Source organism: Nyctereutes procyonoides, unplaced genomic scaffold (genome assembly GCF_905146905.1).
Source record: "Nyctereutes procyonoides isolate TBG_1078 unplaced genomic scaffold, NYPRO_anot_genome, whole genome shotgun sequence".
NCBI lineage: Eukaryota > Metazoa > Chordata > Mammalia > Carnivora > Canidae > Nyctereutes > Nyctereutes procyonoides.
Window position 1 is genome coordinate 1,899,076 of NW_026575129.1, and position 21,966 is coordinate 1,921,041.

The window sequence follows — 21,966 nt, forward strand, 5'->3', positions numbered from 1 at the left end:
TTTTTTAATTTAAATTCAGTTGCCAACATATAACATAACACCCAGTGCTCATCCTGTCATGTGCCCCCTTCAGTGCCCGTCACCCAGTCACCCCATAACCACCCACCTCCCCTTCCACTACCCCTCGTTCATTTCCCAGAGTTAGGAGTCTCTCATGGTTTGTCTCCCTCTCTAATTTTTCCCACTCAGTTCCCCTCCTTTCCCTTATAATCCCTTTCACTATTTCTTATATTCCCCGTATGAGTGAAACCATATGATGATTGTCCTCCGACTGACTTACTTCCCTCAGCATAATACCCTCCAGTTCCATCCATGTCGAAGCAAATGGTGGGTATTTGTTGTTTCTCTTGGCTGAGTAATGTGCCACTGTATACATAGACTACATTTTCTTTATCCATCATCTGTTGATGGGCACGAAGGCTCCTTCCACAGTCTGGCTATTGTGGACATTGCTGCTATAAACATCGGGGTGCAGGTGTCCTGGCGTTTCACTGCATCTGTATCTTTGGGGTAAATCCCCAGCAGTGCAATTGCTGGGTCGTAGGGCAGATCTATTTTTAACTCTTTGAGGAACCTCTACACAGTTTTCCAGAGTGACTGCACCAGGTCTCATTCCCACCAACAGTGCAAGAGGGTTCCCCTTCCTCCACATCCTCTCCAACATTTGTTGTTTCCTGTCCTGTTAATTTTCCCCATTCTCACTGGTGTGAGGTGGTATCTCATTGTGGTTTGGATTTGTATTTGCCTGATGGCAAGTGATGCGGAGCATGTTTTCACATGTCTATTGGCCATTTGCATGTCTTATTTGGAGAAATGTCTGTTTATGTCTTCTGTAGTGGGCATGACTTTGGCACTGGTTAGAGGCTAGAAGAATTTTGAGAAACATGATAGAGAAAGCCTAAGTAGCCTTGAATCGACTGTAAGCAGAAACTCAAATTTGCAGGATGTTGCCAGTGAGGACTCGAAAGGAAATAAACATGTCATTGGAAACCAAAGGAAAAGGTTTTCTTGTTAGATCGTAACAGAAAGTGTAAGGAAATTGTCTCCTGCATTACAGGAAAAGCAGAACAAGTATGTGATGAAGTGGATCATCAACTAAGATTCCCAGTGAGTATTGATGGTGCCACCTGGTCCATCTTGCCACATGTAGTAAAATACAAGGGGAGAGTGGGACGCCTGGGTGGCTCCACAGTTGTGCGTCTGCCTTTGGCTCAGAGTGTGACCCCAGGGTCCCAGGATCCAGTCCCACATCAGGCTCCCTGCATGGAGCCTGCTTCTCCCTCTGCCTACGTCTCTGCCTCTCTCTCTCTGGGTTTCTCATGAATAAATAAATAAAATCTTTTTTAAAAAATTAAAAAATGCAAGGGGGGGAAAGAAAAATTTAGAGAACTGTTCATCAAAAAGGAACCAGGACTTGATGACTCTGAGAATTCTTAGTGTCTCCAAATGGCAAAATATGTTAAAATTAAGCAGTGACTTTCAAGCTTGTGGCATAGAGAAAAGCCCCAGCCTGGAGAAAAAGCCAAGTAGTGATTGTACAAGCTTTCGTTGAAACCTCAGGGAGATCAGAGGATCAGAATAGTAATCAGTCACAAAGGGCCCTCTTCACAGATCAAGGGGTGTGCCTCATACAACTCCTCAAACAATAGGACTCTTCCACATTTGAGTTGTTCTTTAAGCATTTCAGCATCTGAACTATAGGTGAAGGAGGGCCTGTCTCAGAAAGAATGGTAAATGTTGCTCTTGTGTGGAGGGAAAGTGACAGGAGACCCACAGTGCATTTAAGAAATGTACTATGTCAGCAAAAGCACTGCCAACTTAAACTGAATGGGACAGAAAGAGTCACCAACTCAAGGAGGCCGTTAGATCTCCAAAATTCTACTGGCAGGAAGCAGTACAGTAAAACTACTTAGCGGCAAACACATGCTACCTTGGCTGAAAAAGGAAAGATGACTGAAAGTGGAGTCAAGAACTATTAACCAAGAGTGGATTATTCCTAGGTCTTGCAATCTAATCAAGGATTTCTGGCAGAGTTTGCTAGGCTGCGTTTCAAAACTACTTTGAACTAGTAACTCCTTAACTACTTTTTACCTTCCATTCCTCCCCTCTAAGTGGAATGTCTACAGCTATTTTTCTGTATCTGTTCCCCCATTGCATGTTGGGCATGTTGGGAGCCAGATAGCTTGTCTTTAGTTTTATAGATTGAGAGTAACTATGCCGAAGAGCCTCATCTATACCTGGACCTGATTTAGGTAATAAAATTCTGGACTTTAAGCAGATGCTGTAATAGCATAAAGTTCTTGAGGATTTTGAGAGGGAGTAAATGTTTTTTTTTCTTTTCTTTCTTTTTTTTTTTTATACGTGGAAGGGACACAGATCACTGGGGACCAGAGGATGGGCAGTGATGAGAGACTCTAGGGTAGCCTTACATTTCCCACTTCCTGGTTTAAACCCTTGTGCAATCTCCCCTTGAGTGTTTTTTTTTTTTTAATTTTTTACTTTTTAAATTTTATTTTTTCCCCTTGAGTGTTAATGGGGCCTGTGACTTTCTTCTAAGTAGTAGAGTTTAGTGAAGACAATGGGATGTATGTGATTATTTGTACATGACCCTATTACCTAAGATTGTAATCCACCTTGCTAGAAGACTCCCTCTCCCTTGCTGGCTTTGAAAGAGCAAGCTGCCATGTTTTGAGCTGCCATATGGAGAGGGCCACACTGCAAAGAGCTGAAGGCAGCCTCCAACTGATAAGAAAATGAATTTCTCATTTTGACAACTTGTAAGAAACTAAATGCTCTGATAGCTACACGAACTTGCAAGCAGACCCGATCCCAGTCAAACCTTTGAAGTCTGTAGGCAGGAAGGGAAGATCACAAGCAGGCTAGTATCTCATGAACATTAAGGAATACTGTCCCACTGGGACAGACTGAAACCTGTGTTTGTTCTTGTTGCCTTTGACCTTGTCCACATGGGTATCCTATAGAAACTGGCATCCTTTAACTAAACACACCACTAAGCACATGCACAGGAGTAAGGAAAACTAAAAGAGAATCGAAAGAAGTACAATAATTGCAAGCCCGGATGCTGCTTCACACCAGTGAGGTGAGTCAGGTCAGCAACAGTGTGTGTCAACTCCAGCATGACTTATACAGGTACCGATGTATAACATTATACAAACTTATATAGTCTTGCATATTTTATTTTTATTTTAAAAAAATTTTAGAGATTTTATTTATTCATGAGAGACACACACACACACAGAGGCAGAGACACAGGCAGAGGGAGAAGCAGGCTCCCCTCAGGGAGCCTGATGTGGGACTCGATCCCTGAACTCCAGGACCACAACCTGAGCCAAAAGCAGAGCTCAACCACTGAGCCATCCAGGCGTCCCTAGTCTTGAGTATTTTAAACCTGTTAATAAAGTTAGCACAATTCTCTTAGATATTGAGCCTTAAAATCACAAGTCTAATTTGCACTTTCTAAAGTTCACCCTGGCTGCTGAGTGATGTATTTTCTTGTGTGGTTGTACTATATTGTGTGTATGCATTTATCAGTTAACAGATATTTGGGTTGTTTCCAGTTTTTTGACTGTTAGGAATAATGTCTGCTGTAACTATTCACATACAAGTCTTGGTGTGGATGTATGTTTTTATCTCTGGGGTAGATTCCTCAGAGTGGATCACTGGGTTGAATGGTAAATGTGTGTTTAAATTTTGAAGAAACTGTCAAACTATTTTCCAATGTGTCTGTAACATTTTACATACCTATCAACAACGTATGAAGGTTCCAGTTCTTTCATATCCTTACCGATCTTAGTATTTTCTCTATTTTACATCATAGCTCTTCTGGCATAGTAATCTCATTTGTGGTATTAATTTGCATTTCCCTAATGAGTAATGATTTGGGTATCTTTCCACATGCTAATTAGACAGTTGTGTACCTTCTTTAGTGAAATATCTATTCAAATCTTTAGCCCATTTAAAAATTGGGCCAACTGTCTTATTAGTAAGTTTAAGAGTTTTTTATTTCTTCTGTATATGGTCCTTAATAAGATCCATGATCCTGTTTATTTTTCTCCTAGCTTGTAGCTTGTTAAAATATTTTTCTTAATGATATTTTAAGGTGCAAATGTTTAATTTTGGTGATGTCCAGTTGATCCTTTTTGTCTTTCAAGTGCCGTGTTTTCGATGCCTTATCTAAGAATACTTTGCCCAACCCAAAGTTATCAAGATTTTCTCTTATGTTTTTTGCTAGAAGTTTTAGTCTCGATTTTCACCCACTGATCTATATGTCTGTCTGTCCTTGCATCAGTATCACACACTATCAATTCATAGTATCATAGTAAATTTTGAAATCAGGTAATATAAGTATTCCAACTTCATTTTTCTTTTTTGAAATGCTTTGACCATACTTTGCATTTCTATATAAATTTTAGGATCACTGTGTCAGTTTCCATTTAAAAAGCTACTGGGGTGGGGGTGCTTGGCTGGCTCCATCAGGAGAGCATGTAACTCTTGATTTCAGGATTATGGGCTTGAACTCCATGTTGGTGTAGAGCTTACTAAAAAAGTAAATAAACATGAAAAAAAGAGGCTAAAATAAAATAAAAAGCTACTGGGATTTTTTTTTTTTGAGAGCGATTGTGATGAATTTGGGGAGAATTTCTGTTTCGACAATACTGAGTCTTCCAATCCAGAAATGGGTAATGTCTCTCCATTTACTTGATTCTTCATTAATTTCTCCTAATCACATCTTATAATTTTTAACATACAAGTCTTATAATCTTTAATTTATGCCTACATATTCTTTTCAGTTTATGCTTTATGGATAGAATTTTTTAAATTTCAGTTTTGGGGATCCCTGGGTGGCGCAGCGGTTTGGCGCCTGCCTTTGGCCCAGGGCACGATCCTGGAGACCCGGGATCGAATCCCATATCGGGCTCCTGGTGCGTGGAGCCTGCTTCTCCCTCTGCCTGTGTCTCTGCCTCTCTCTCTCTCTGTGACTATCATAAATAAATAAATTTAAAAAAATAAAATAAAATAAATTTCAGTTTTGTATTTGTCATTGCTAACACAGAAATACAACTGATTTTTAAATATTCACCTGGTATCCTGCAACCTTGCTAAACTCATTTCTTAGTTCTGGTCATTTTGTATGTGAATTCCTTGGGATTTTTCTATGCATAGCATGATGTCACCTATGAATATAAGCAACTTTACTTCTTCCTTTACCCTGTCTGCTTTTTTTCAGTCTTTTTTAAAAAGATTTTATTCATTTATTTATTTATCTGAGAGAGAGCATGAACAGGTGGGGAAAGAGCAGAGGGAGAGGGGAGAACAGACTCCCCACTGAGCAGGGAGCCCAACATGGGACTGGATCCCAGAACCCTGAGATCATGACCTGAGCCAAAGGCAGACGCTTAACTGACTGAGCCACCCAGGCTCAGTCTGCTTGTAATGAACTATTTTATCTTCTGTTCTGCACTGTCAAAACCTTTTTTGGATCATAGTATTTATTCATGGCCATCACATGTGCTTGGGGAAACAAAAAATAAATAAAATAACTATCATTATAATCCCTATACTCAGACCTAACGTATATGAACATGTGGGGTGGATTCACCCAAATATTTTTGCTAGCGGTACTGTGGCACAGATTATGATGCTTTGAACCACGTTCTTTAGCCATAGCTGTGGCATGAACACTGCCATATACGTTGCCAGTGTCCATACAAGATCACATCACAGTATCTCTCACCATTGCATTCTAGAAGTCTGGAAAGCCAACCCGCCAAATGTCAGTACAACCCATAATTTCAAGTCAGTTAACACCTCCTGGTTGCCCTAAACCAACAAGAAGAGAATTTCATGGATAAATGGGCCATCCAGCAGGACATGGAATATGAGGTAATTCTAAGATGACTTCCGCATTGTTCCTCAGAGTCCCCTCTTGGATTGAACCTGTTTCCCAAAGCTGTAACCTACTCATTTATTGATTTTTCTCCCTTTCCTTTTCCTTCCATTGTGTTTCTTAAAGATAGCTTCCCCCCCTCCAAATTATCTGCACCCAAATGCCGTTACAGGATCTATTTTCAGAGAAACCTGAACCAAGGCAGATATCATACTTGGTCCCTGAACAAACTGGGATATTTCCATGGAATGGCCATCAGGAGAGTGAGGGGGTTGGCAATGATATCATAAAAAATGATGAAAACAGTGAAAATAAAGATGAAACTGTGAGAAGAGAAAACTTACAGAAATAATTATAGTCATTTTTAAGTGCCTGGAAATCTTTCGTGTGAAAGAGGAGACGCTGGCATTAAATGAGCTCCTTCTAGGTTATGTACTAGATATTATGCAGTGCGCTAACACATACATTATCATATCCTTACAACAACCCAAGTATTGACAATCTTCATTTTTTGAATGAGGAAACTGAGGCACAAGAAGTTAAAGGAATTTGCCCAAGGTCCAAAATATTGGACTGAGCAGGTATAGAAATAGAATTTCATATCCATACCTGCCTGTCCCCAAGCTTGTGTCTTCCTGCTGCCATGTGTGTGTTCCCCTGAAGGGCAAGACTGGAAAAAGCAGGTAGACAATCTAAGTCCACAGAATTGTGTTTATATGAATGCAGAGCATGGGAGAGATTGTTCAGATTCACCAACAGTAATTTTTCTTCCTGGATGCAGAGGAACACTTCATGTCCCAACTTCCTTTAGATTGGGACAGTGTGACAGGGTTCCAACAAATGGGAATGTGCAGATGTGATACACCTGATATTCTCTCAATTTCTTTTTTTTCATTTTCTCTTTCTTGCTCTTAGCTGGCTGAAAGCAGAGAACCCAGTTGAGGATTCTAGGAATGTCCTTAGGGATGGTAGAGCCACCAGGTAGGGGGTACATGGATTTGAAGAGCATAGAGTAGAACAGAGCACTCTGTGTTGAGCACATTGGATTGGGATATAAGCAATAAATGAACATACATTGGATCAAGTCACTGCAATCTGGGGATTATTATACAACTGGCATTTCCTCAGAAGTCATGAGCTTAATGTTTCAGGATGTGCACAAGCAATGATTAAATGTTCCACTCTCAAGGCTGTTTTAAAAGAGATTCTTGGGAGAGTGGCCCAGACGACCTATAAAAATAATAGTTCACATTTATTGAGGTATTATAGATCGGGCATGTATATGTATTCTTGCATTTAAATCTACAATATGGGATTTCACTTATATGTGGAGCTTAAGAAACAAAACAGAGGAGCATAGGGGGAGGGAGGGAAAAATAAAACAAGACAAAATCAGAGAGGGAGACAAACCATAGGAGACTCTTAATCATAGGAAACAAACTGAGGGCTACTGGAGGGGGGTGGGGAGATGGGGTAACTGGGTGATGGGCATAAAGGAGGGTACGTTATGTAATGATCATGGGGTGTTATAGAAGACTGATGAATCACTGACCTCTACCTATGAAACTAATATTAACACTATATGTTAATTAATTGAATTTAAATACGTTTTAAAAATATATCTACAATATGCTTTATCATACTCATTTTATACATGAGGAGAGTAAGGCACAGGCACAGAGAGGATAACTTGCCCAAGGTCACACAGCAAGCAAGGGGTTGAACCAGAGTACCTCACTTTTTTTAATTAAGTTTTTTCTATTAACTCCAGTTTAGTTAACATACAGTGTTATATTAGTGTCAGGTGTTCAACATAGCAATTCAACAATTCTATATGTTAGTGCTCATGACACAGCACCTTACTCTTAACCACTACTTCTTGTGTCTCTGAAGCAGAAGTTAGAGTTTGAAGGCTTGGAAACTGGACTGGTTTTGTCCACGCAGGGATTTTTTGTTTTGTTTTCACTTAAAAATTTCAGCCTATTCTTAAAAACTAAAAGATTTTATATAAAGATCATGTTTTCTAGTTTCCCTTGGAAATTGAGATCTAGCAAAACTAACTTCTAGACGATTGTGGCAACAGCAGCTGGAGCTGAAGAGCGCTCCCTAAATGTTCCACCTAAAGCTAGGTTCTCTCCTTGTGTAGAGCACAGCTTTGGGACTCAATAAATATTTAGGAAATTAATGAATAAAAGCAGAACCTGGATTCTCTTACCCTCTCCCTGTTTCTTCACCTCCCCTCCTTTATGTGACTGGGAACCGTTGAACCTAAGACACTAAGTGGTGACACGAAGGCTTAATTTCCCTTTCATTCTAAGCAGCCAGGACTCAGATTACAGGTACTTAAAACATTGTGTCTAACTTGGGCTCCTGTTGACATTTTCTATCAACTGAAAATGTTTGCTTCTATACAACTAGCGTTTGCTCTGAAGAACCAGCCAAAGCTGGGAGTGAATGACCAGGCAGGTGCATTAGTTCTATCTCAGATTAGGTTGTGCACAATGGGCTCTTTGTAAAGTCCTTATAGTGGGGCGAGGACGGGCAGGCATGCCCTGTTTCCAGCTTTGGAGACTCTCTCATAACCATGCTCAAGATAGACGGGCACAATTTTAATCTGCCTGGCTTAGAGCAGCACAGACTGCGGGACTTACATGTGGGTAAGCCTCGAACAGGAGAAGCTTTTCTCCCAGGGCTGTTAGCAAAGCTCATTTGGAGGAGTGCGGGTGTGGGGCATGGCCTGGATCAGCAGCCATGACGCACACGGTGTAAGCTCCAGAAGCTTGCTGATCCCCTTAGCAAAGCCCAAGCCTGCCCATCCCCACCCCCTTCCCTGTCCTCCCATCCCAGACTTGGGACAGTGCTGCCTTTCTCCAGAGGGCTGGTGTCTTGGCATCAAGGAGGGAAGGGTAGTGCCAAGGCTCTTCCAGGTGGAAATTTCCTATTTATTTGCCTGTAGGAAAAAGGGGCCTCCCCATAAGCCTTCACTGCTGAGCTCCCTACTGTGTGAGCAAAGTGGATTGCTTACAGTAGCATTTTTCAAGTACGAGATTTTGACTTGTAGGGCATTTGCAAAGCTTGGAGGCATTTTTAGTGTGAACAAATTGTGTGTAGCAGGGGGTAAGGGGGATGCTGGTGGCATTTTGTGGGTAGAGGCCAGGGATGCTGTTAAACATCTTACAATGCATACAAGATAGTGCCCACAACAAAGAATTTCTCATCCCAAAATGTCAGTAGTCCCAAGGTTGAAAAATCCTGGCTTATTAAAGGATGGCTTGTATTACATTTTTAAGCTTCAAAATTATAAAAAGCGATTTATTATCTTATAACCAGAAAAATCAAAGAAGCGTTATTTTAAATATAGAGACATATTTTGGCTTCCTAAGTATCATCTTCTTTCATTATTTATAGTAACAATGTTGGCATATAGTAAGTACTATAAGTATCTATTTCTGCAGTGAATGAATGAATGGCATACCTTCCTGGCATCCCTTACTGAATTTGTTATAAAATGGTTACTCCCGGGACCCCTGGGTGGCTCAGTGGTGGAGCATCTGTCTTCAGCTCAGGTTCTGATCCTGGGGTCCTAGGATCAAGTCCCACATCGGGCTCCCCGCAGGGAGCCTGCTTCTCCCTCTCCCTCTGTCTCTGTGTCTCTTGTGAATAAATAAAATATTTTAAAAAACATAAATAAAGTGGTTACTTCCTTCTTTAAGGCAGTATATGGCTCTTTGGAGGGGAGAGAGACAGGTACTGGACAGACTATTTATTCAAACATTCATTTGTTTTTCTGCTTCTGGCGTTAGCATATGGGCCCCTTGACTTCAGCTACACTTTGTTTAACAAAATGTTGTCAGATTTGCTAATAAGCTTGGTCTTCTCTCTTTTCTCAGCTCTTGTGCTATTATTTGGGTGGATTTGGCTTGATATGTATCCAGTCCATCTGTAGGAGACCCAGATTTGATACGGATATGGATCGTAGCCATACATAAAGCAGTTTTTTACTGAGAAAGATTTTATCATTGAAAAATTAAATTGTTACATATATCCCTTGTGCCAAAAGAGCCCAGTGTTAAGAATTCAGTATTATTCAAAATAGGAGTCAAGGTGGAATTTTGACTTATTTCTGATATTCCTTGCCACCCACCAAAACTGGGGATGGCCCCTGTGGCCTTTGCTTCTCTTGTGTAGTTGGTGGTATTTTTTACGGCATTATAATCACCTGAAATTTTATCAGATATCGTTTACTTGTTTTAATATCTGTTTCCTCTTACAGATGTGAGTTTTCTAGGGACAAGGACCCTATTCTTGCTTATTCGTTGCTGTATGTCCTCAGTGCCTAGAATGGTGCCTGGCGTATGGAAGACGTTTGAAAAGTATATGTTGAATGAATGAATGAATGGCAGAGCCAAGAGGCCCAGAGACTGCATGACCTATGTAAGGTCATAGAGAGCCCCATCGGGAGAGCCAGACATATAACGAGGTCTAGGCTCTCTAATTCAGCCTGTCCCAGCCCCTGCGCAGGTATGTAGATGCATACTCTTTTAGCCCTGCAGATGGTCCAAGGAGACTCAGGAGCAAGCAGGTGCAGTATGTTATCCTCGTGTCCGGGATGGGAGTGGCCGCTGTGGGATTGTTTTGTGGTGTGATGTAGAAAGACCTACCTGGTTTGCCTGGGACGAAGGAATTTCTTGGATGCAGGACTTTCAGTCCAAAAAAGGGGTAAGTCCTAATTAAACTGAGATGAATTGTCACCCTTTGGGACCATAGCAAGCAGTGAAAAACTCTGGTGCCTTACAGTGGATGCTTCCTCTGGGAAATGTTGTCACGGACTCTAGTGATGGAAGGGGGGAAGACTCATGTTTGCAAGAAGCTGTGAGAAATGGGGACTATGGCAAACTGGGAAAGAGATATCCTTTGTAAAAGGGGATGGCCATAGGCACTGGGAATGAATGTTGACCTGTGGGAATAAGAGCCCATGTGGCCATAAGGGTCAGTTTTTCAAGAGAAGCCTGAAATGTGTGTGTGTGTGTGTGTGTGTGTGTGAGAGAGAGAGAGAGAGAGAGAGAGAGAGAGAGAGAGAGAGGAGAGAGAGAGACTTACTGATTTTTAAATGTTAGAAGCTACTTTTGAAAAATATAAATATTATGCAAGATAAACAAAATGTAACTGCAGGCCAGGTTCCTCTCATAGGCCATTGATTGGCAGCTGCTGATATAGTCTGACATTTCATTTTACATGGAGGGAAACTGAGTCACAGTGAGCACAGAGCTATGAGAAGGATCCAGGTCTCTTAACAAAGAAGCTTTAATAACCAATTTCTATCAACACTAGTTATTTTGGTGGAGGGGTGGGTTGAGTGGTGGCGGGGGGCTTGTAAAAGAAAAAATCAATTGAGCACCTACAATGTTTCAGGCAATTACTTAAATGATTTCAATGTATAAAATCACACTAAATTTCTACAACAACCCTTTGAGGAGGTTCCTTAATCCCTGTGCCTGTTTCCTTATGTGTAAAATAAAAATAACAGTAGATTATTTATGGCAAAGATGAAAGGAGTTAGTTCATATGAAGTGCTTAGAACCAGATAGGAAGCATGCGTGGGCTCTTGTTGAGGTAGGCGTTGTCATCACCTTTATTTTACATGTGAAGAAACTGATTTTTCGGAAGTGACCCAACTTGCCTGTGATTGTACAGCAATAAGTCAGAACCAAGAACTGAACCCTGATTGTCTGACTATAATTATAGGCTTCTTTTCCTCTACAGCTGGGCTGGTGGTGTAAATTCAAGAGAAGAAAAACAAAAACAAAAGCAGCTCATTTTTCTCCTTCGGTTATCATTGTGCAGATATCTGATCAAGGTCAGGAGTTAAATTCTGTGGTATTTCTCGACACTGTCAGCTGAGTATCATCTACAATGATGGAGGAGAAAACATTACACAGATAATAAAAATGGTAGATAATAAAAATAATTTCTCCTTGGGCATTCATTATGCAATTTGGGGGCAGCTAATTTATCTTCCTAATTATGTTTTGCTTAAGCTGATTTTAAAATTAGTTTGTTTACCCTGAGCACACACTGATTAACAGCAGGGAGAGGTGGCCTAGAAACATCTTGGGTGGTGGAGGGATTATATCTTGAGATTTGAGGGGAATTTCCGTGGATAATTTTCATGTAGCTATGGGAAGGTAGGTTGATATGCTGATGATGCTCTGAGTATAAATAATTATTGTAATTTGTTGTTGGGTGTATTTAAATATAAGGTTATGGATTGCAGACCCAGAGAGTTCAATGGACCCCAAGCTCCTTCTTGTTTATTCTTTAGGGCTGAAAGTTCAGTAAAGACAGGTAAATCAAGCAAGGAGATGGAAAAGGAGGGCTAGCTGGTGTTGACTCCAGGAGTTTCCTTTTAACAGATACCCAGTAAAGAGAAAATGTCTGTTAGGTACCGTGCATTATACCAGGAGCCGAGGATACCAAGATGAATAAGGCCATTGTCTTTCTCCTTGGAATTACACAATCTATTAAGGAAAACAGACTTATAAACACAGAAATCACAGCTTAGTAGATCAGGGCTATAAAAGAGGTGGGATCAGAGTTAAGGGAGCAGAGCACAGACAGTGACAATCTACCTATGGGAGTCTGCAAAGGGAACAGCTCCATCCCTCAGTCTTCCTTGGCTTTGCTCTATTTTGGGGTTGGGAGTGGGGAATGGCTGCAGACCAGTGTCAGCTGGCTTCTGGCTGGTTCAGCCAATGAGAGGCAAGGGTGGCAGACTGGAGAATGAGTGGGAGGGAAAGTCAGGGTATCTCTCTTTCCTTCTCTGCCTGGAGTGCTATCTTCAAAATCTGCAAAGCATCCGGGTCTCTGCCATGACTCCATCTCCTCCTGGACAGGCCCACTGGGGTCAGCTTCTGCAGAGTGATCACAAGCCCTGGGATCTGTTTGCATCTCCAGCCTAAGAGTGGGAGCAGCTTCTTGCTGGTGCTGACCTCTGCCTTGCCGCAGTGTCTCCTGGTTGGTGGCTTAGTCTTTCCCCTGGGTCTGCAATCCATCACCTGGAAATCAATCCCCTATACTAAGTTCAGTTTTGTTTTGTTTTGTTTTAGGTTTTATTTATTTATCTGAAAGAGAGAGCAGAGGGAGAGGGAGAAGCAGGCTTCCCACTGAGCAGGGAGCCCAACAATGCAGAGCTCAATTCTAGGACCCCAGAATCATGACCTGAGCCCAAGGCAGATGCTTAAGCGACTAAGCCACCCAGGCATCCCTAAATTCACTCTATTTGAATAGAGAAAATGGTTTCTGTATTTCTGGCGGTGCTGTGATGGATATGGAGGGCTTCCCAGGGGGCCTGACACTGAGGCTGGTTCTTGAAGGGAGAGAAGGAATTTCCTAGATAGAGAGCCAGAGAAGACAGTCTGAAATACCCTTGGAAGTGTGGGGGAGCTTGAGTATGGGGGTCCAGGAGGGCCAGACCGCTCTGGCAGCAGGGAGCCAGTAAGGGTTTCCGGAAAGGGAATGAAGTCCTCAGGTACGTTAGAGAACTCACCTACGTCCGCCCAGTAGATCGGTAAGGAGGAGAGCAGGGCGGGCCTGGGCCTTGTTCATTCTGACAGGGGCTCGGGCCAGAAGCCACAGAGGCTGCAGCTGCAACAGCTTCGCGGATGCACACGGCTTACATTCTTAGTTGGGGCCGAGGAAGGAAAGTTCTTGTTTTCCTGCAATACCCTTCGTGCCCGGTCTGTGCTTGCGGGGTGAATTCATAATGTCCCGGAGGTTCGCGTGTGTTGTGAAGACCTCGGGTGTGGCCTCTCTTGCGCCTCGTCCTGAACGCCCGGCGCCTCGAAGGCACTTGGCCTGTGCGGTGCGGCCGGGCTTCGCGCCACCCTGGAGCGGCCGTCGCCTCCGCCTCCCCGGCACCGGCCCGCCGCTGGGTGCTGGCGCCGGGCCCTCGGGGTGTCGGGCTCGCAGCCGCGGGGCAGGCGCCGCTTCCGCCCTCACTCGGCGGAGGCGGAGGCCGCAGGGCCGGGCAGCGGGGGCCGCGGGGGCGGGGCGGAGAGCAGGGCCCGCAGCTGGGGGGCGCAGCCGGTGCCGCGCACGCGCCCTCGGCGACGCGGCGAGGCTGCCACCAGCCTGGCGAGTGCGGCCGCACGACGGCGGGGACGAGAGGGGAGGGGTCGTGCGGGGAGGCTCCCGGAAGGGGGCGTGTCTGGAGGTTCCCGCCGTTTAGGGCGACGCGCCGGATTCGTCGGAACAGCGCGGGAAGGGCCTGGAGTCCCGTGGCGGCCGGCGCCACGTGCAGTGCGGAGCTCAGGACGCGAGAGGCGGTCGGCAGCTGGGAGCGGCCCCTGCCTAGCCTTCCGGCCTGGGCACCTGCGCCCCGCCCGCCCCCTGCCCAGCCCGGCGCGCCCCTTGCGGCGTCCCCGTGCCCAGGTCCCCCCCCCACCAAGCCCGGGGCGCCCCTTGCGCCATCCCCGTGCCCAGGTCCCCCCTGACCAGCCCGGCGCGCCCCTTGCGGCGTCCCCGTGCCCAGGTCCCCCCCCACCAAGCCCGGCGCGCCCCTTGCGCCCTCCCCGTGCCCAGGTCCCCCCTGCCCAGCCCGGCGCGCCCCTTGCGGCGTCCCTGTGCCCAGATCCTCCCCCCCGCCCGGAGCCCGGCGCGCCCCTTCCGCTGTCCACGTGTCCAGGTGCAGACGGACGCTTCCTGTGCCGCGCGTTCGCTTTAGATGGAGCCCCTCTCCCTCTGTCCCGTGCCGCCAGCCGTGACCAGGGCAGGGAAGCAGCCCCCGCAGCGGAGAAAGGGGCGCCCTCTCCCCTGGGCCGCAGGGGCACCAGCCACCACGGGGGACCCCGTAAGCGCCCACGCTGGTGCGAACCCGGCCCCATCTATGATTTGGAGACTGGATGCCTCTGCTCCCTTAGTGGCTACACACTCAGAGAGTGTCAGTTGATAATATTTTGAGGTCTACACAGTGCCCATTCTGGGTTATCCCAATTACTGAGGTTATATTTTCATTCCTGAGACAGAAGCACGTAACAGAGGCATAAACCTAAGGATCTTTGCCCCTCTGGTGATTTGAAGAAGCAAAATAGGCATGCGCCCCCATAGTCCCTCCATCTCCCGTCCCGGTAAAGCAAAACGACTCTGGCTATATATGGACAATTTTTCTTCCAGTAGTACTGTACCAATTTACACAGCACGCCCCCCCCCCCCGGGTTCTGAAAATGTCTTTTAATCTGAGCCCTTAACAAACCTAAGTACTTAATATTATTTTAAAAATCAATTTAACAGATAATATATTCTTTTTCTAATTTATGTTTGTTTGATTTTCAAAGAGTTGGAGTCTTTTTCGTAGTCACTGTCCATTTATGTTTTTTCTTTTATGAATTACTCCTTTAGGTCCTTTTGTGGTTTTTCTTTTGGGATGCTCATTTTTTCCTTATTGACTTTTAGAGTTCTTTGTATATGAGGGCCTCACAAATTTATTTGTCTTAGATGTTGTAAATATTCTCAGTTTGTCATTTTCCTTGATATTTACTATGGATTTTTTTCTGTAATTGTAATATAATTTATATACAATAAAATGCATCTACTTTAAGTGTGCAATTTAAGGAGTTTTGATAAATGTATATACCCATGTATCCATGACCACAATCAAGATATAGAACATTTCTGTTGCCCCCCAAAATTCCCTTGTGCCATTTTACATAGATATAATTTCCATCACTTTGGATAAATTTTTCCTCTTCTAGAACTTCATATAAGTGGAAACATCCAATGTATATTTTTTCCACAAAACACATTTCTGAAATTCATCCATGCTGTTGTGTTCTCAAAATAAATTATTAAGAAAATGAAAAGACAACTCATAGATATGAGAAAATATTTTTCAATACATATTTCTGACAAAGGACTGTTATCGTGGATGCTTTTGATATGCAAAATTAAAAATTTTTAAGAAGTCAGATGTATCTGTCTTTTCTTTATGCTGATGCCTTTGGTGTTATTCTTGGAAAGATACTATTATCCCCAACATTAGACAACTATTCATTTATAATTTTCTGACTTTTCCATAATAGTAATATTTTTTTCATGATAGTAAAATTTTAATCTAAAATTAAAATAAAATGAGAATTTTTATTCTATCTGAATTATTTTTCAAAAATATTAGCAAATTATGGGGCCCCTGGGTGGCTCAGTCGGTTAAACATCTGACTTTTGGTTTTGGCTGAAATCATGATCTCAGGGTCATGAGATCTAGCCCTGTGTCGGGCTCCATGGTGGTTGGGGAGCTGCATCAGATTCTCTCTCCCTCTCCCTCTTCTCCTCCCCATCTACTCACTCTTTCTTTAAAAAAATATTATTTCAGTACCATTTATTGATATTCTATCCTCCCCTGATTTAAAATACCATGTTTATTAAATATTAAAATAAAGACATGGGAGTCATTTCTGTTCTTTCATTCTGTTTCCAGCCATGGGAATGGCTGAACACTTTTATTAGTGGTAATATTTTTTCTGTTTTGTTTCCTTCCCCTCTCTCATTCCCTTTCCCCCTTTCTTTTTCTCGTTCTCTCTCTTTTCCTCAATGATATAATAAAATCTGATTATGTTCTCCATGGCAGCCACCTTTCTCCATCAAATCATCTTGATATTTGGGTTTAGTGAGAATATTCTTTTTTTCTCCTCTTTCCTCCCAGTTTTATTGAAGAATAATTGACAAATATAATTACCTATACTTAAAATGTACACTGTGATGATTTGATATACATATATATTGTGCAATGATCACCAAGATGAAGATAATTAATACATCTATCACCTATGAGAATATTCTTGATTTTATTTTTATTTTTTTAATATTCTTGATTTTAATATTGAAGTCATGTTTACTTTGTAAGAGTAAATCAAAATAGGATTATTAGAGTTTGTTGGAACTAGCCCAGTTGGAAGCTAACCCATTACTAACCAATAATTCAGTGGCTTTGATTTTAGCAGTGAAGGAAAATCAACCACTTTTTGAAATCACATATATCTAATTTGTAAATTGCCTTTCCCAGGGTTCAAGTGCACAGGTGGCCCCAAATAATTATTTTTAACTACTGTGAATGCACAGTACTTCTTTTTTTTTCTTTTAAGATTTTATGTATTTACTAGTGAGAGAGAGAGAGAGAGAGAGGACAAAGGGAGAGGAAGAGAGCACAGAGGGAGAGGGAAAAGCAGACTCCCCGCTTAGTAGGGAGCCCAACTCAGGGCTTGATCCCAGGAACCTGAGATAATGACCTGACCTGAAGGCAGACACTTAACCAACTGAGCCACCCAAGCACCCCAGCCAGTCACAGTAGTTCTTATTTACACAAAGAATTGATTCCCAAAGTTGCTTTAACCAGACCTAAAGACTAAATCTACTTGATTTCAAATTAAGAAGACAGGTAAAAAGGGAATGTTACTCTTACTCATGGGAAAGTTACATTAAAATGATTTCTGTCTTTTCAAACTAGACATTTGTCATTTTTTTTGAAGATTTTATTTATCTATTCATGAGACACAGACAAAGAGAGGCAGAGACACAGGCAGAGGGAGAAGCAGGCTCCCTGCAAGGAGCCTGATGAGGGACTCAATCCCAGGACCCCAGGATCATGCTCTGAGCCAAAGGCAGACATTCAACCATTGAGCCACCCTGGTGTCCTGCCATTTGTCATTGATTTTACCCAGGGGCAGGCATGTAAATAAACATCAAGAGAAGGACCAAACAGTATCTTCTGAACTCAATTTTGTGGTAAGATTGAGGATTAGGAGTAAAATTTTGTGGCCCCTAAGGGAACACAGCAATTTAGGAGAGAGATTTGGAGCAATGGCTGGCATAGCAATCCCTACCTTCAGTGCAAAGTCCCTCTCTGCACCTTTTTTTTTTTTTTTTTTTTTGTCTTTGGGGAGGTTTTGGTTTGGTTTCTTTAAGGATAAAATTCTGATACAGGATGTTCATATGGCTCAATTGAAGTAATGGGCAAGAATGCCTTGCAAAGGCCAACTTGCTTTATAAATTTAAGGTGTTATATTGTGCTTTTAAAAGTATAAGGAAAAAAATAAAAGTATAAGGAAGACTGAGAAAAGGTGATTATCTGCTAAAAACTGTATGTTGATAGTGGGAATTTTTTAAAAAAAGTCTTCATTTTTCCTTGAAAAACCACTATTAACAGTTTGGTACAACTTTTTCCAGTCACAGTTTGTAAAACAAAACCTCTCACTTACAAGGATATAATAAGGAGTTGCTTTTCCCCATTCTTTGGGTCTGGCCCAAGGACTGGGTAAACAGCTGTTTTGCAAAAACTGGCCTCTCTCCCTTCCCCGGACACAGTCTCTGCCCAGTTGGCCAGCAAATTAATAAGGCTTAATGTCATTCAATCTTTTAGCCAGGAATTAATAAACCACAGTTTCACAAAAATTGTTTAGATGTTTATGGTATGTAGGTTCACGCCTTGAGAACCTACTTTACAAGTAGGACAGTTTTACCACTTCATCCTGATTGCATGGCCTTGCAGTGCCCTGGCCTTGTGGTCTTCTTTGTACTCTGGTGTCATCTGTTAAGGACACTGAAGGTCAACCCCTAATCTCACTTTCTAGTAAATAAATGGTTTGCATGGCCAAGATGAATCTCTAAATAGCTCATTGCCATGGAATCAGGTGAAAAGCTGACATGAGAGTCCTTGGAGGAGGAAGAGAGAATAGCACATGGGTCAACGTGGTTGACTTCGGGTTAAAATAATCGCATGTTACGTTTCTGATCTTTGTAAGGTATGGCATTTTCAAATCCACTTGGCACCGTGGGACCTAATCCCAGCCATTTAGCAAACTAGCTAGGTGGGCAATGCTAAGTTAGGTCTCTTGGGTCTCTTTTGTTCATAATGAGAATAATAATGTGTGTGTTGCTACCATCTCAATGTTATTCTAAAAGCTTCATATAATAATGTGATGGGCTCTGTAGAGTGCAAGACATTATATTCTTTTAAGGATAATACTTTTGACCCCATTCACCCTGGCGGGCGGGGCGGGAGCAGGGTGGGAAGCTGAGTATCTTGAGAATCACAGGTCAAAGCTATAGGTTTACTTATAAAAACTCCAGTTCCAGTATGCATCTGTCCAAAAAAAAAATATATCCATAGTGGAGAACTGAGGAGAATCACTCATCTCCCAGTTCTGAAGTCAACCTGTGGGGCCAAATGATAGGAGATTGTATGCACAGTAACCTTTTTTCCCCAAATATTCCATTTTCTGCTTCTCTCCTCTCATACGTCAGATACCCCTAAGTCCCAGGCTGTAGACTCTCAAATTCCCTGGAATTGTATCGGAGTTAACAGAATTCACCACAAACAGATTGTGTTGGGTATGAGAGAGGGACAGACAGAGAAGCGAGAGAGCCCCCAGTGGGCGGCACGTGAGTCTCTGTGGTGGTGGTCGGGACACAGCAAGAATGACTTGAAAAAGTCAGAAGTTATCTAGGGAAAATAGCTTTGGGAAGGCATGGGCAGAGCTTTGGGGAGGTTCTGCAGCTGTCCTCCCGCACCCATGAAGTCGGATGTCAGCACTCCTAGCTGCCTGAAGGCCTGGCTCCTGAGCCCAGTGGGAGGCAAACTAGCGGTATGCTGATGGTAAGTGCTCAACCTCTGGTTTGGCAGGGAAAGGGCAATCAGTGAAGCCCTGATCTGTTGTGTTTGCTGAATTCTCCGGTGTAAATACTACCCACCAGGGCTGAATCCTAGCTTCCAGTGTGATGTCATTGAACATGGAGTTGGGAGGACATGACCCCCACATGCGATATCCCCACATAGAGATCCACTAGGCATAAATAGCTTCAAGGGCATAGGTGAGGGTACGCAAAATGAAATAATTAGGAAGTGATGAGGTTTAAGTATTTATTACCTTTATTTTTAATATAATTAATTTAATTTAATTATTTAATTTTTAATATTATTTATTTAATTTATACAATTAAATGTAATAAATTGTATAATTTCATTTTTAATCATGGCAGTGTTTCAACAACCATCTGGCAAAATTCTTAAAACTTTGACACTCAGCTCTCCTGAGTCCAATACAAGCTGGTTTTGGGTATTGGGTCCAAAAAGAACAAAACACTCAGTATGTTAGAGGAATATCACATCTTTAAGGGGAATACAAGGCTCCTGCCTCCTGCTTTATCACCTACCCTGGCATGGGAGAAGCCCTAAAATGGGTCTAAGACAAACACCTAGGTTCCTTTAACCATAATGATAACAAAAATTAAAAACAAAAACAAAAACAAAAAAACTTCTGAAACCATTACCTGCTGGCATAGAATTTTCATCCCACATCATGGCTAACCCATATCTATTTAGCAGTGAGCAGGTCTGGGAGGGAAGGTTTATAGGAAGGGTGAGTTTTGAGATGGAAGAGGACAGCTTGGGTGGTGTCAAAATGGACAGAGACTATCATAGAAGGTTCTAGAACCCAGGTGTGGTATGTGGATACTGAATGCTTAGGTTGGTGACAGAAAGCAGGAAAGACTGTGGGAAAAAACTAACTCTTTGTACTTCACAGTTCTGCCCTGGGCCAGTTCTGGCACAAATTTTGAAGGACATTTCCTCATAAGATTCTTATGGTAAAGGGGAAAAAACCTTCTGTGGTCTCAGAAACACATCTTATAAAATAGGTCTCCCAGAATTCAGGCCACAGATCTGTCCCCAGCAGCCATAATGACACACTAAATGAGAAGCGCCCGAGGCCTAGGTGATACCAAATTCTGCCCTGCTGAGTACACATGGAGAGGAAAATGACCAAATGCCTTTTCAGTCCATTATCAATCCAATCTACTTCTTGAGCGGCAGCAGAGTAGAAATCGAGTTCTAAAAATATCATTGTAATCTGTGGCTTGGAAAGCCAGGTTAAGGGTGTGTGTGTGTGTGTGTGTGTGTGCACGCGTGCGTGTGCACGTGCTCACCTGCGTGCAGGCTAGAATGAGGAAATGAGTACTACCTTGTGCATATATGCAACACTAATTTTTTTTAATTTAAATTCAATTTGCCAACATATAGTATATAACACCCAGTGCTCATCCCATCAAGTGCCCCCTCAGTGCCTGTCACCCAGTCCCCCCCCCCATTCCCCCCAGCCCCCTCCCCCTCTGCAATCCCTGTTTGTTTTCCAGAGTCAGGAGTCTCTCATGGTTTGAGTTCCTCTCTTATTTTTCCCACTCAGTTCCCCCCCTGCCCTTATGGTCCCTTTCACTATTTCTTATTTTCTTTCTAGGCAGCAGATTCAGTGCTGGTGAGTGGGAGAGTTGGGAGAGGGGAGCAAGCAGCACCTTCCATCCCTTACCTCACATGGCACTTGGGAACCTCTGAGGTAGGCACTCAAAACAGCCAGGAAGCACCAGAATGGATATGTAAACTCAAATCCAAAGGCCTTCTGCAGGCCACTGCTGCCCCCCGCCCCAGGTCAGAGAGGAGATGGGGGGGTGGGTTGGGTCATGCTCACAGCTCCCCCAGCCCCAGGAAGGCCCCCAGCTCCGGGAAGGCCCCCAGCCCCGGGAAGGCCCCAGAACGGCCCCAGAACCTGCTTGTTGAATGTGCTGGATTCAGAACGATGGGTTACCACCATCTGAGGGGTTAACCGAGTAGACTGAGAAGAGGCTCCATGACTATCTGAGGTCCAGTGATCCCCCTTGAGGGGACATGGAACCGGATAATGCCAGACAGCAATCAATCCCTGTGTTGTATTGACAACCCCTGGTTTACTCATACGGGGCACTGCCTGTCAGTGTTCCTCCGCGTGCTTTGAAGTGAGCTGACTTTTGATGACAAAGGTGTGTTAGATTGTGTACCAGGCCAGGTCTATTTTTGGCTTTGGAGTACAGGGCTGCTTAATGCTCTGAGAAGAACCTTGTAGAGTTTAGGTAATCTAGCTATTCCTCAATATAGGAATAGAATTTAGTGGTGGGGGTGGAGGGAGTAATTTTGTGTTACAAAATTATCTACCATGAGGTTCCTTTAGGGCATCATATTCCAGAGAGTGTCTATTTTTTTT

The 21,966-nt window shown here is 43.1% G+C and overlaps 1 protein-coding gene across 1 annotated transcript in view; it reads left to right on the forward strand.

Moving 5' to 3' along the window:
* Positions 1-21,202, forward strand: part of AGGF1 (angiogenic factor with G-patch and FHA domains 1) — a 113,780-nt gene extending 92,578 nt beyond the window's left edge. Inside the window, exon 15 of the mRNA XM_055342275.1 lies at positions 21,190-21,202. The gene's annotated coding sequence lies outside the window, so the exon portion shown is untranslated. The remainder of the gene's footprint in view (positions 1-21,189) is intronic.
* Positions 21,203-21,966: the final 764 nt, after the last annotated feature.